Source organism: Geotrypetes seraphini, chromosome 8, assembly GCF_902459505.1.
Source record: "Geotrypetes seraphini chromosome 8, aGeoSer1.1, whole genome shotgun sequence".
Classification (NCBI taxonomy): domain Eukaryota; kingdom Metazoa; phylum Chordata; class Amphibia; order Gymnophiona; family Dermophiidae; genus Geotrypetes; species Geotrypetes seraphini.
In genome coordinates, this window is record NC_047091.1 from 87,269,274 (window position 1) to 87,284,587 (window position 15,314).

The 15,314-nt window shown below is 47.7% G+C and overlaps 1 non-coding gene across 1 annotated transcript; it reads left to right on the forward strand.

Annotated features, from left to right (window-relative positions):
- Positions 1-3,685: 3,685 nt before the first annotated feature.
- On the forward strand, positions 3,686-3,764 carry LOC117366249. The gene has a single exon (XR_004540526.1). It is a non-coding gene; the product is annotated as a small nucleolar RNA SNORD126 (small nucleolar RNA).
- The last annotated feature ends 11,550 nt before the right edge of the window (positions 3,765-15,314 follow it).

Consider the following 15,314-nt stretch of genomic DNA (forward strand, 5'->3'; position numbering starts at 1 on the left):
CGCACCATAAAAAAATACTTTGACGACACCTCATTCCGCCTACTAGTACAATCATCCATTCTCAGCATACTGGATTACTGCAATATCATTTACTTGAGCTCCATGAAGAAAACCATCAGAAGACTAACAATGATCCAGAACACTGCCGTCTGCCTCATTTTCGGCCTGAACAAAAGGGAACACATCACCCCTTTTTACCACAAACTGCATTGGCTGCCATTCGAATCCAGAGTCCTATTCAAGTTCGCCTACTTCTGCTTCAAAACAGTATTTGGTTTATCGCCAAGATACATCAATCCACACTTCATTCTGAATTACACCAATAAGAAATCCCGCAGAATTCAGCTGTTCGCCTTCCCCTCCCTAAAACTATGTCATCTCAAAAGATTCCTAGACAAAACCTTCGCCTTCCAGGCGGCTAAGCTGAACCCATGGCTCGCCCAAATTGTGCTCGAGGCCCCTACCTACCTTGGCTTCAGAAAATTACTTAATACTCACCTATTCCGTGAACAGGACCCTTAACTCCCCGCCTCCTGCAATGAACTGAAACCACCTCCTCCCCCTCTTACTGCTCTTCCCCTTCCTCCCCTCCCCTTTCTGATTCTCTCTCTCTCCCTTCCCTTCTAACCTCAACTACATCGTTGCTTGTAACTGACAAAATGTTGTGAATCTGCTTGTAATCTCGGATCTTTATTTAATTGATGTGAACCGCCTAGAACTTCCTGGGTATGGCGGTATACAAGAATAAAATTATTATTATTATTAATTTCTGTATGCTCAGAGAGCATCGTCATGCAAGAAGTAGATAACTGTTGAATTTGATTACCCAGAGAAAGTTGTAGGGTGGAAATTGCCTCCCAAATCGTCTCCATAGTGATGACCTTAGGACTTTGGAAGAGGGCACTCTCCATTCTAGGACCCATTATAGGCAAAGTACCTTGAGCTGCAGCAATCGAAGAAACACGAACCAGTTCCTTTTCACGGGTTTGCTCCATTTCCTCCACCCGGCTTGTTGAACCATCTTCCTGCCCCTGCACAGGGTTAAGAGACCCGCTCTGCTGAGGTAGAGAGGAAACGTCCAGGGCCGGTCTAGCCTCCAAAATCTCCTCCATAGCTCCTGGGGGACTTGGTGGGCTCTGCTTCTCCGGAGATAAGCTGGTGCCTTCAAAAAAGGATCCGCTCGCTTCAGCCCGTGAGCCACTCCAGCCGAAGATTCCTCCGGTTGTTCAACTCGGGAGCCACGCTCCACGAAGATATCCATTGGCCCGGTAAGAGAAACAGGCACCTCTGGGAAGACCCGGATCTTAGATTTCCTTTTTACCAACGGGTAAAATTGATGACAGCGGCTTTGTGGAAGCTTCAAGACACCATCTTATGTTTGCTCTGCCCACTGCTTGTTAATCTAAAGTATGGTGTCATTAATAAATAAAACCAAACAAAAAGAATAAAGTAATACTTTTTTAAAAAAATTGAACTAATAATCAATCCATATAAGGGATGACTTTGTCACCATTCATGCATATATAGTTATAATGGGTTACTAGATGTCTGGATTTCCCCGGACATGTTCTTTTTCTAAGGACTCTGTGGAAAGTCCGGGCGGCTTTTAAATTTTACAGCTTTTGTCCAGTGCAATCAGACATCTAGTAACCCTACATGTGTGCACCTTTCTGGAGTCGTCCTCCCTCTCCCACCTCCCCCCACACCCCTCCAAACCTATCTGAAGTTCTCCATCACGATCCTGTGCTTATAGTGCTGCCTGATTTGCATCAATTCACATCCTTAAAAAAATCTGACTTGCTGATTCAGTAAATCCCAACATGCCTCTGAAACTAGCAGCAGTGGTGGCGGTGATTGGCTTGGCAGAGGGAGCACGGTGAACAAGCTTCTCCTGGCCTACCCCACTGAAGCCTTCCCTCTACTGCGTAAATGATGATAAGGAAACTGAAGCCCTAGCAGGGTAGACCACGGAAAGCCTGTTAATCACGCTGCCTCTGCCAAGTCGGCTACCACCACCACTGCTAGTTTAGGAAGCCCAAAAAGGAGCCTGGTCGGGGTCAGTCGGGAGGTGCTACACATGGGAGGGAGGGATGAAATGCTGCTGCACAGGGAAGGAGAGAGAGGAATTGGATATGGGATGGAGGAAAGGAAGGGAGAGATGCAACAGAGGTAGAAAGGGGTGAGAAGTGCTGCAGAGGGGAAGGGAAGGATGAAATGCTGCTGCAAAGGGAGAAAGAATTGGTGGAGATGATGCAACAGACGTAGAAACGGGTGATAGGGAAATATCTTGGAATGAGGCGGGGCCAAGTCTTTTTTTTTTAAGGAAATCTGGTAACCTTATACATGGCAGATCTTTTGTTTAGTAGGCTTAAGTTATATAGCTCTATGTAAACGTTTTATGTATAAAATTATTTGTAGAACCGGCCTGAATTTTTTTAATAAAGAAAATAACCCCGATGGTTAAATAGCACTGTACACATCCTTTGCGTCAATAATTCAGCGCAGCCGCGCTTGCGTTCTGTCCTGTCCGGGCTGAGGCAACAAGGTCACCCTGACACAGACGCAGGCCAGTGACATCAGAAGTCACTACCTGATCTAACAGCGCGTGGCTATGGCAAGCTTCACTTGTAGCCATACGCATGCGCCGTAGCTCCAGTGACTAATGCTACTGACTAGTGCGTGTTGGTGGGATCTTCCGCTATTTGCTGTTTCCGGCAAGGCGGGACGTGCGCCTCAGAGGGAGAAAAATGTGTACTACGGGTCGGAGTACCGGAGAAGGAAAGTTTCGGGATTATAGGTGGGTACCTTCAGGTATGAGTGTGAGAGAAAGAGAGGTAGAGATAGGTGTCGGATTGCGGAAAGGCAAGAGAGGGGGGAGATGGATTTCATTGAGGAGAGCGGAAGAGAAAGGGAGAAATGGCGGACCACGTGCGAGCGTGAAGGTAGCCGAGCGCGAGGGTCACGGTAATCCTGTGACTTGGGGGCTCATTTTCAAACCACTTAAGACACACAAAGCAACGTGGTACGGATGGTACTTTGTGTGTTTTCACTGAGGAGATCGGAAGAGAAAGGGAGAAATGGCGGACCACGTGGGAGTGTGTGAAGGCAGCCGAGCACGAGAGTCACGCTAATACTGTGATTTGGGGGCTCATTTTCAAACTACTTGGACACAAAGTACCGCAGTAGTTTGAAAATGAGCCCCCAGGTCACAGTATTAGCGTGACTCTCGTGCTCGGCTGCCTTCACACACTCCCACGTGGTCCGCCCTTTCTCTTCCGCTCTCCTCAATGAAGACACACAAAGTACCATCGGTACCACGATGCTTTTTGTGTGTGTAAGCGGTTTGAAAATGAGCTCCTCGGTATCCCTTGGAGCTGCCGTGGCTTCTTGTCCCGGGCCATGTCTAGCAAGAGAGACAAAGGGGAAAACGGGCGATAGGGAACGCAAATAGGAAACCAACACAACTTTACGAAAAACATACTCGGGAAGTAACGACCTAAAGAAAATTATTTTTAAGTATAATTTTCCGGCTCTATGTGTAATAGGGCTGTGGAAGAGCGCGGTTGGAGTGGTTAGTGCAGCAGCTGGAGAACCATGGGAATTTCTCATTTCGGTTCTTTGTGACTCTGGGCAAGTCGCCTAACCCTCCATTGCCCTAAGTAGAACAGACACACACACACAGGAGGTTCTGCAGTGATGATCGGCATGTTCAGTCCGTGTTTCACCTGATTATTCAGTGATTATATGAACATCCTGAGCAGGCCTCCACATAGATAATTAAGCATTACATGTAGGTTATATTGAATTGGGAGGTAACAGCAGTATAATCTGGGTACTCTTCTGAGTTACTGTAGGAGTAAATCTGAGGACAAGCAGGCATCCACAGAATCTGGTATGGCCACTACTGGGTATACGATCACTTTAAATCTGTAGGCAGTGTCCACACTGTGTGCATGCAGGTGCCTTACCGCCTCATGTCAGATAGGAGCCAAGCTTTCCATGGAGCCAAGAAGCTGTGTCTTTGGTCTCAGTTTGGGGGGGGGGGGGGGGTTGTGCCTTCCCAGTGTTTTGTTGTGTTCATTTTTTTTAAAATTTTATTAATTTCCGTTTTCATGATCAACAAAATCATTCATATTAAACAGTTACAAATGAAAAACATCAATACAAGTGTTGGGACATTGGAAATTTTTTCCCCCTTTTGTACTGTTAATTAATTCATGTTCTTCACTTTTTTTATTCGGCATTTTGATTGAGTTAAGTTAAATTTTGTCTCTTTTTCCCCCCCCATTTTTGGCCTTTGGCCACTTAAGGCACCTTTTCACTTGAGCTCCCAAGGCCATTGAACCTTTTGACTTTGCTTCTGCCGTTTTCCCCTCCATGTCAAAGAGAGTACCAAGCGGGTTCAAGAAGTGTACTCGATGTAATCGGTGCTCAAAGACTCAAATGTCCCAGTCCAAGCAGCAATCATTTTATTCACTTCCTTCTAGAGAGCATTGCCACCATTCCCCTGACTCTGCCTCCCAGTCTTCCCATTGGAGTCTAACTACTCTTTTTTTTTCATCAACGTTGAACTCTTATCGCAGACGCTTCAGTGACCGAAGATGCAACATCACAGGCCTGTTCTGGGTCCTTCCTCCAGCCAAGTCCCTCCTTTTGATGTAACTTCTGTCAAAAACTTCTGAAGCTTCTACAACGCTGGTAGGCCCGGGGCAGGAGGCACAAAGGGGCTGACCCAGTAGGGGAGTTGCAGGTTTTTTTTGGGGGGGGTTGCCATTTTTAAACCATGGGGTAGGTAGGGGTTGCAGGATTCACGATGGGGGGGGCTGCTGGCTGGGAGGGAGGCGACTTGCACCAGTCATCCTGTACTGCAGGAACAAGGCCCTTTATCACTCCTGTGGGGCAGTGAAATGCCTTGTTCCTGAATCCATGGCAAATGTCCAAATTTTTCCCCATTCCTGCAGGTTTGCCGTGGTTTACTGTGGAAAACAGTCACCATGTGATTCTCTGTTTCGGAGTCTCGCATGTGAAAATGTTATGCCTGCTTGTCCTCAGATAAAGCAAAGATACTTACCTATAGCAGGACAGGCATAAATTCTCACAACCTGCCCACTTCTCAACTCCCTAGTTGGCTTCTTAGCTTTTTGAATGAATTGTTGGTCCCGCATGCCAACTTCAAATAGGAAAGCCCCTGCAATCACATGGTGTGGGCACTTTTTAAAGATTTATAGTTTCAATGCACTTGGCAGAGTCACTCTGAACCGGGTGCCATGGATGGCATTGCCCACATGAGAATTTATGCTTGCTGTCCTTGGAGAACACGTGCTGCTACAAGTAAGCATCTTTGCTTTTTATGACAACATTCTAGGAGAATTAGTTATAGTTGCAAGACCCATGAAATCTTTTGTTTCAGATTTACATGTTGATATACTAAAGACAAGTTTCAATTGGTTTTGGCAGCCCAGTAAGTCTGAAGAAACTAATCATGTACTAATAATATAATTTCCACCACTTTCTTTTTAGACACACAGGTTACCATGGGTAGAAGATGCAATCTTCCCTTATTGGTCAAGAATGAGACGATCAGACAGACTGGGATGGACAGAGCCTGGCAGAATGCCAAATCCCATCTCTTTGTGGGAGGTAGATGGCGCTACTAGATTTGTGGTGAAATATTGTGATAACGATGTTCCCTGAACACCAGTTTTTCCAGTTGGCAAATCTTTGGGGCTTTTCCCCCTCCTTACATTCTTGTTGTGTGAACTCCATTCAACAGGTAAATCACTGTAATTTGAGCCCTTCTTTATAATTAACTTCCAGGTGCACTGTTTCCATTTGGCTGCATTATATGAATCAATATCATATGGCATGATATATGCCAGAATAGACTTCCTGATGTAATAATGTGCCATATTTGAAATCCAGTCTAAAAATGCATCCGTTTGAGTTTGCTCTTATTAGCAACTTCTAGTGCAATAGAAACATCAGTCTTAAATGATTAGGTTTTGCCTTTCTTATCTGTGAAGTGTGTAGAGAGACTTATTTACATTTCTTCTGCTTTGCCTATACAGCACCTCATCAGTCTTTGGTTGTAGAAGCCTGTCTGTTCTGCTTGTGTTCTCAATAGCCGTAACCTCAGCAAGAAGGGTTTCTGAATTGCAGGCTTTATTCTGCAGGGATCCTTTTCTTGAGATGTCAGAGGCTGGTTTCTTGCTGTGAACGGTACCTTCTTGTCGAAATTCATGTTGAGCATCCATGTAAACCAGAAAGTACAACTGTGTTTATGCCTACAGGGGAGAAGAAGCCTGACATAATTTGGAAATTATTAGATGTTCAAAGGGTGCTGCTTCGTTATTTGGAGACGACAAAACAAGTTTTGGCTCTCAGAGCATCTCTTTGTACTCATGGGGAGCAGCATGAAGAGGAAGGCCAGCCTTGAAGGTGACCATTTCTAGATAGATTTGCATGGCCATATCTTTAGCTTATTTCGGTGGCAGGAAGCAGTCGCTTATCTCCTTGAAAGTGCACTCCACTAGGGGCATTGCAACATCCTGAGTGGAATCTAGAGCTGTTCTGCCTGAGGAAATTTGTAGAGCAGCCTCATGGTCCACATTTACAAAAATCTACAGGGTGAATGTAGCACCAGGTTGGGTACTACTTTTGGTTCTTCTGTACTGGTAGCAGGCTCATCTCATATGTCCCACCCTAAACTTGGAGGACTGCTTTGATAAGTCCTAATCATTAAAGACATGTTCATATTGCACTAGAAGGGAAGATTGGTAATCTTCTTTCTAGTAGATAGGAACATCAGTCTTTAAGCCCACCTTATCAGATGCAAGTTAACTTGCTTTCTGTATAACATGCCTTAAAAGTCATATACCGTGTTTGCTTCTGTTCAACAAGGGCAGGGAAGAAATCACATTGCTTTGATACTAACTGAGGAGGTGCTGCACAGCACAGAGTGATTGATGGTAAAATAGAAGTTTCCAAGTTTATTAGTGATTTAATAAAAACGCCTATCAAATACTAATGTAAATAGGGTTGTCTACCCACCGCACAGTTAAGGAGGGCAAAACCCAATTGTTTTAAGACTGATGTTCCTATCCACTAGAAAGAAGATTACTAAGGTAAGTACCTAATCTTCCCTTCTCAAAATCTTGCTTTGTTTTGTTTAGATTGTAAGTTCCAGAAGTGGGACTGTTTCTTGGTATATGTTCAGTGCAACTTGTTCTCAGTAATATTTCAGAAGTGATTAATATTACAGCTTTCCTCTAAAGATGCATGTCTTGGCTAGTATAAATTCAGTACTACTTTAGCGTTCCTCCAGACCGGCACAGAAATGGATGGGTTTACGCTCCTCTGCCAGCAGGTGGAGACTTTGGCTTAAGTACCAGTGGTCTGTACAGTCCCTATTACAATCAGGCTGTTCTCAGTCTTCAGCAGGTGGAGTGGTAAGCTTGTGCAGTCTGTTCTGAGGTTTGTTAGGAGACAGTTTGGCAATGGGCCTTCCCTCAGTTTTGGTGGGAAGTACGTCTATTTTGCCCATTGCCTCAGGTGACCTTCCTCCTATCTTGGAATGACGGGAGCATATCTTAAATGTGTCTTTGCCGCCAGGTTTTTTTTTGCCCTGATTTTGTGTTGGCCATGTGCAAGGCTTATTTACAGGCAGCTGGGGGGTCCTGCTTCGGTTCCGGGGGTCCCCTGGAGGGTTGCTACTTTCCACAGCTGCCCCCATTCAGTCTCCTGCTCTGGCAGCATCTGCCCAGCCCACTCAGCCATCATCCAAGCAGCCGTAGGTGTCTGCAAGGTAGAGAGAACGAGAGGGCACTCTCTAAAGTTAAAGGATAGATTCTGTACAAATGTAAGGAAGTTCTTCTTCACCCAGACAGTGGTAGAAAACTGGAATGCTCTTCCGGAGGCTGTTATAGGGGAAAACACCCTCCAGGGATTCAAGACAAAGTTAGACAAGTTCCTGCTGAACCAGAACGTACACAGGTAAGGCTAGTCTCAGGGCACCAGTCTTTGACCTAAGGGCCACCACGTGAGCGGACTGCTGGACACAATGGACCACTGGTCTGACCCAGCAGCGGCAATTCTTAATGGATTTTTTTCTGGCTGATCTGGTTTCTCAAGATTCCTTTGAGGAGCCTAATGTGGATGGAGATTTTTTTTTAAAGGTTTTTTTGTTTTTTTTTAGAGCTGCCGGTTGGCGAGAATGCGTTGGTTGTGCACATATTTCATTGGGAAGAGCTGCAGGAGCTTATTTTTCAGATGTCTTCGGTTTTACACTTTGAAAAGGAAGCTAAGGTTCCTGCTCTTTCCCCATGCATCAGGATATTCGGGATATCATGCATGCTCGGTGGAAAGTAGTGCTGCCTGATTCGAATAGATTCACTTTGGTGAATCGATTCATTGTCTTAAAAAATTAACACTCCTCCATGTACCTTTGGGCCTCCTAAAGCAGGAGTGGCAACACTCTGGCAGCGAACAGCCTGTCCTAAGCACTGCCTCTTGCTGGCCATCCACTGCTGCTCCTGCTTTAGAAGGTGAGGGGGTTCATTCAGGAAGTGCTGCATAGGCGCCAGCGCTGGGTACCCTCAACTCTGCGGATTTAGGGGCCCCCCGAAGGCCGGCATGTTTCTCCCTTCTCTAGCATCATCCGGCTTCCCCCCTGGCCTCCCGGTCTCACAAACTGGTGGTGTAGCGATCCTAACAGGCTGCTGTCGGCCTCCACAGCAGATTCCCCCTCCTCTGATGTCACGTCTCAGATCAAAATAGGACATGACATCAGAGGAAGGGCGGGACCGCGGCAGAGGGAATGTACTAAGGAGGCTTACAGCAGCATGCTAGGATCGCTACTGCACCGGCGATCCTCTGCAGGCCGTAATTAGTTGGTAAGACTGGGGGAAGCCGGACGATGCTAGAGAGGAGGAGGAAACATGCATGCCTTTGGGAGGCCATGGGCAGCGTGAGTGAAGTAAACACGTTGCCTTCCACAACTGGAAGCTTTCCCTCTGCTACTGCTTCCTGGTCCTGCTTATGCACGAAGCGGTAGCAGAGGGAAAGCTTCACTCATGCTGCTGGTGGTCCGAAGAGTGCAAGTGCCTTATCGGATCTTATGGAGGAGAAGAGCGCATGGGAGGGGGGATCATTAGAGAAATGCTGGCTTGCAGGGTTGGAGATAAAAAAAGGAGACGTGATGTCGAGCTGCTGAGCAGACGTCGGTGGGGTAAGCTCCCGATCCCGTTCCCACCATCAGCTGTTTTTCGACCCCGGAGCGCCGCGATTTCGCCCCTGCATTTCGGCGATTACATCGCTGCCGCGTTTGTGAGGTGTTTGGAGGAGTTCGGGGCTTTATGACCAGCAGGCTGCCTCGCCGGGAGAGAGACCGCGGCCGCGTGGGTGAAGCCAAGATGGCCGACCGCGAGTCTCCACCGCCGCTCCCGGCGCCGACCGCGTGGGTGTCCGAGATTGTGGCAGAGGTGAAGCTGCTGCTGGAGGGATCCCTGACCTCAAAACTACAGCCTATCGTGGATAAATTGGACTCTGTGGACACTCGGCTGGAAACGTTGCAGGGAGAGTTTTCCTCCTACCAGCAGCGTCTCACCACTCTGGAAGATCAAGTGCAGCACTGTGAAGGGGATCACCAGCAAATACGGGCTCAGCTTGTCGCCATGGAAGCTAAACTTGAGGACCTTGAGAACCGGTCTCGCAGGGGGAACCTGAGATTGATTGGCCTGTCTGAATCTGTGAAGGATGGTGAGCTCCATTCCTTTCTGGAAACCTGGCTGCAGCGTTCTTTAGCACTATCCACAGCGCATGGTCCCCTGAGAATTGAACGCGCGCATCGCTTGGGCCCGCTGGGTGAGCCTGGCTCGAGAGCTCGCACGGTCATACTCAAGTTATTGAACTCAGCCCATAAACAAGAAATTCTGCGAGCTATTCGTACTTCGGGACCCCTGATGTATGACAACTCCAGGGTGCTGTGTTTCCAAGATTATTCTCCTGCTTTGCAAGCCAGACGGAAGGAATTCACCCCCATTTGCTCCCAGCTGTACCAGATGAAAGTTCCTTTTGCTCTGCTGTATCCTGCCCGCTTGCGGATCAGACATGCTGGTCAGACCCGCTTCTTTACTGTGGCGGCTGAAGCTCTACGATTCCTACATTCCATGCAGGCACCAGACCCGGCTCCTTGACTGCTTTGGAGTTCGTTCTTTGTTGTAGGTTGCAATAGTTTGATGCACAGAGCTCTGGGGACTGCCTCAGCTTGTTATCTCCTGGAGGCCTTCGCACCTGCTGGCCTGCTCAGGCGGGGGCCTGATCGTTGCAGTGCCTGCTTTTTGCTGGCCTGACAGCCTTGTTCTGGAGCCTGGGGCGATGGACTGTTCTGGACTTTTGTGGGACATTTCTTTTTCTTCTTTCGGGGACTGTATGGATGGTGGGGGGGGAGAGCTTGTTGGTGTTGAAGGGGATGCTAAGTTCTGTATTGGAGGGGGGGGGTACGTCCTTCTTGCAGTTGTTGACCGGTTGGGGGAGTGGTGTGTATGAAGAGGATACGGGTGGGAAGGTTTGCATGCGGGGTGGGTGGTTTGGGTGGCACATATGGAGGCTCGCTAGGCCACTATATACTGTTTACGAGCATTCTATTGTTCTGCCCTGTAGTGGTTTATTTTGCTGCTCAACCTGTTATTGGACATCACACGTGTTCTTGGATCGGTTTATGTATGGGTTGGGTAGGACTCAGGAGGCTTTCATTTTGGATGTGTGGCGGTGGGATTGATGTGAGGGGCTGGGGGGTGGTTCTTCTTGGTGTGGTTTATTGGGAGGGGGAGTTGGGAGCTGTTCCACAGGACCCTAGGACCACTAGTGGGTCACATGAGGGATGGGGAAGGGGCGGCGGGGGGAGGGGTGGGGGGGTGGATATGCTGGGGGTTCTTCTGTTCTCTTTCTATTCTTTCCTCTTTCTCTTTCTTCTTCTTTTCTTTTTCTCCTTCCGTATTCCTGGTGCCCTGTGGCTGGCTTTTATCCTTTGGTGGATGCTCGGGTCTAGATTGAGGTTCTGGGAGCTGGTCGCGGGCTGGGACGGCCTTGCTCTCGGTTTTCTTTCTGGATTTTTGCCTGATTTTTGTCTATATCCATTTTCTTATGAAGCCTCTTAGATGTATTTCTTGGAATATAAATGGTGTCACTTCGCCTATTAAACGACATAAGATCTTGAGAGCCCTGAACCGTCAGAGAGCTGATCTGGTCTTTCTGCAGGAGACGCATCTGTCAGCAGCGGAGCATGCTAAACTACAGACCTGGTGGGTGGGTCAGCATTTGGGGGCACCTGCGAGCAATCGTAAGGCCGGGGTTTTGATTTTGATTCGGAAGGGGCTACCCTTTGTTATTCAACAGCAATGGACGGATCCTGGTGGTAGGTACATCATAGCCAAGGTACTATTTAATCATAGGCCCCTGATTCTTTGTAATGTGTATGCTCCTAACACTTATGACTCTCGATTTTTCTCCTCACTTATTCGCCTACTGGGCCAACAGTCAGATGTGCCATTGCTCGTGGGGGGAGATTTTAATTGTGTTCATGATCCCTTGCTGGATAAATCACTTCCTGCTCCCCAGGATCGGATGCAGCCTACTAAAGGTATTTCTTTACTTTGTTCCTCCTTGGACGTTATTGATGTTTGGCGGACGCTTCACCCAGGTGAGCGTGACTACACTCATTTATCTAGAGCCCATGCGTCCTTATCCCGGATTGATTACTGGCTGACCTCTAGCGCTTTGTTTTCTCAGATTGAATCGGCCTCGATTGGTTCCTTTGATGTTTCCGATCATGCCATGCTATTGTTACTCTTGCACTTGGATGTCTCCCCACCGGGTTCTTTCCGTTGGCGATTTCCGCTCCGTTTGTATCAGGACTCGAGATTTCAGGAATTCTTGCTTCAGAAATGGTCTGACTATCAACTACATAATATGGACCATCGGGCTGATTCTACGCTTTTCTGGGAGGCTGCGAAAGCGGTCCTCCGTGGTGAGATTATGGCCTATTCCAGCCATCAACGTCGTGCTCGGGATAGGGAGCTTTTGCAGTTGGAACGTAGGATTGGTAACCTCCGTCGGCTTTATAGTCTATCTCACGCTTCCTCTTTGCGTTCCCAGCTCTTAGCTTCCCAGTGTAAGCTTCAGGAATTGTTGCATGCTAGAACAGTCAAGTCACTTGCTTATTATAGATATCAATTCTTTCGCCATGGGAATCAACGAGGGGCGCTTCTGGCAAAGGTGCTCCGTCGTTCGGCGGGACGTACACATATCTTGCAACTTCGAGCGGCAGGGGGGGGTTTGGTCCGGACGGACGCCGAGATTAATGCAGTGTTTTTTGACTATTATAGGAAGCTTTATTCACAGCAATCTGATTTAATGGACGGCACGGCATATTTGGATGGCCTCTCCCTTCCATGCCTGTCTGATAGGGCGGTAGCTAAACTTAATGCCCCTGTAACGGCAGAGGAGGTGGCAGGCGTCATACAGAAGGGGTCCTTGTTAAAGGCCCCCGGACCGGATGGTTTCCGCATGGAATTTTATAAACTCTTACTTCCTACGGTGGCTCCAGTCTTAGCTGATACCTTCACAGCAGCTATTCAACGGGGTGCCCTTCCGGAGTCTCTCACTTCGGCTCAAATAGTTGTGCTATTGAAACCCCATAAGGATGCAGCCCTCTCTTCTTCTTATCGCCCCATCTCGCTGCTGAATGTGGAGGCCAAGTTGTTCGCCAAGGTTTTGGCTAATCGATTGGCTTGTGTTCTTCCTGAGTTGATCGCTTCCCCTCAGGTGGGCTTTGTGCAGGGGCGTACGAGTGTGAAAAACATTAGATCTATATTGGCGTCTTTGGAATTCGTGGAGAGAACCCAACTTTCTTCTCTATTGGTCAGCTTCGATGCTGAGAAGGCCTTCGACCGGGTCTCTTGGAATTTTTTATTCGAGGTTTTAACTCGGTATGGCATTACGGGCTTTTTCCAGGACGCGATTCGGGTGCTTTATCACTCTCCTACAGCTTTTGTGTGGGCCAATGGTCTTTGTTCTCCTTCCTTCCCCATATGTCGTGGCACGCGTCAGGGCTGTCCCCTTTCACCATTGCTTTTTGCTCTGTCGTTAGACCCTTTGATCCGTGATATTCAGCTTAATGGAGCTATTCCGGGTATTCGAATTGGTTCTTCCGAATTTAAGATCTCGGCATTTGCGGACGATCTCCTGGTCCATATCTCGGAACCCGTGGTGTCTCTGTCCAATCTGATGGCCACTTTTCAAGAATATGGAGACTATTCGGGTTTTAAGCTTAACCTTGATAAATCTCTGGCGTTGGCCACATCCTCGGTCTTGCGGGATTCTTGGCCTGGATCCTTTCCCCTTCAATGGGCTTCTTCTTCGTTTCGTTATTTAGGGATTCTGCTGACGCCTCGTACTTCCGAGTTATATCGTGTTAACATTGATTCTTTATTCAGTTCTTCGGCTGAGTGTTTTGCTCGTTGGTCTCCTCTTCCTCTGTCCTTGTCGGGTAGGATCAATTTGTTTAATATGGTTCTTTTTCCAAAATGGCTTTATACTTTGCAGTTGCTCCCTTTATGGCTCTTGAAACGGGATGTTACCAAGTTACATTCTATGCTTTCTAGATTTTGTTGGGGGGGACGGCGACCAAGGGTGGCGCTGCGTTATCTGCTCGGCGCGTGGGGAGGAGGGGGACTGGGGCTACCACATTTTCGGTTATATAATGCTGCCTGTTTGATGCGTTTTTTGGGGGAGTGGCTTTCGGATCGTCGGGATTTTACTCCAAAATGTTATGAGAAAGAATTTTTTGCACCTTGGCATATTTTGTCTTTGGTGCACGCGCCCCGTTCTGCCTTGCCGGGGGCTCTTCGGGGGAGTTTGTTGTTGCACTCGCTGCGTGTCATATGGTCTTATGTGTTGGACTCCTGGAAGGGTACTCCCTCGACTACTAGATACTTACCTATTCAGGGGAATCTGCAATTCAGCCCGGGCATGGAGACTGCTAGTTTTCGTAAATTGGCATCCCGGGACTTCACGTTACTTACCCATGTTCTTCAGGCAGATGGTTCTTTAATGTCCTGGGATGCTTTGGTCCGGTCGGGTGTTTTCTCTGTGGGAGACTTCCTTGCGTTTCGGCAACTTCAACATTATGTTCGATCCCTCCCCCGAGCCGCTTTGGTTTTTCCTATTGAGAACAAATTTGCGGCGCTGCTGGATCCATATTTGGAGGATGGGTTTACAGTTTCGGGTCTGTATAAGGATCTCCATCGATTATTGGGTCCGGCTGATCGAGCTGTCCTACACGCCCGTTGGTGCCAGGATCTGGGGATAGCACGAGACGCTTTGGATCTCCCTTCCTTGATTGCAAGACTCCCGGGAGTTTCCGTTAATGCAGATCTACGGGAGTGTCAGTTTAGGGTTCTTCATCGGGGCTATTTTACGAAAAGTCAGTTATATTATTCGGGTTACACGGACTCTCCTTTATGCCCTAAGTGCCTCCAGCAACCCCATTCGTTTATCCATGCCTTCTGGTCTTGTGTGAAAATCAAACGTTTTTGGCGGCAGGTTGTAACATATGTGGAGAGCGTCTTTGGTACTACATTACCTTTTTCTGCCGCTGGTCTCTTGCTGGATAAGTATGAGGCCTTCCGCTTGTCTGATTTGGGTCAGCGGCAGTTTATGAGACGGGTGGGGGTCTTGGGGAAGAAAGTAATTCTATCTGTCTGGATTGGGGAACTTTCTCCATCCTTTTGGGAATGGAGGAACCGTTTGCATGCTCTGCTGCTGCTGGAGTGTAAAGATGCGTCTTATAGCTTACGACGGAGGCGACTCTTTCTTCGGATCTGGGATTCTTACCTTTTTTCACTCTCACCACGGGCTAGAAGTGACATTCTAAATTCCTTGTGACTTTTTCGGAGACCTGGGCTTGTGTTCCATCCTTGAGGGGCGCCAGGTATGCTTCTTTCTCTTTCTTTCTTCTTCTTCTTTGCTCTCTTCCTTCTTTCTTTCTGTGTTGGTGTTCCTTATTGTCTTGGGCAGTGGGCTATCTGAGTCCAAGCCTACTGCACTCACTTTTTCTCGTCTCAGACTAGGGGGTTTGGGGGGGGGGGGTGGTGTGGGTGGGATTGTTGGATCTCCTATTTTGTTTCTGCTGTTTTCCATTGTTACTGTGGTTCTGACCTATTGGTTTGTTCTGTGTTCTTTGATAATAATAAAAATTGATTCAACATAAAAAAAAAAAAAGGAAAGATGCCAGACCTCCGGAGGATGGAAGGGAA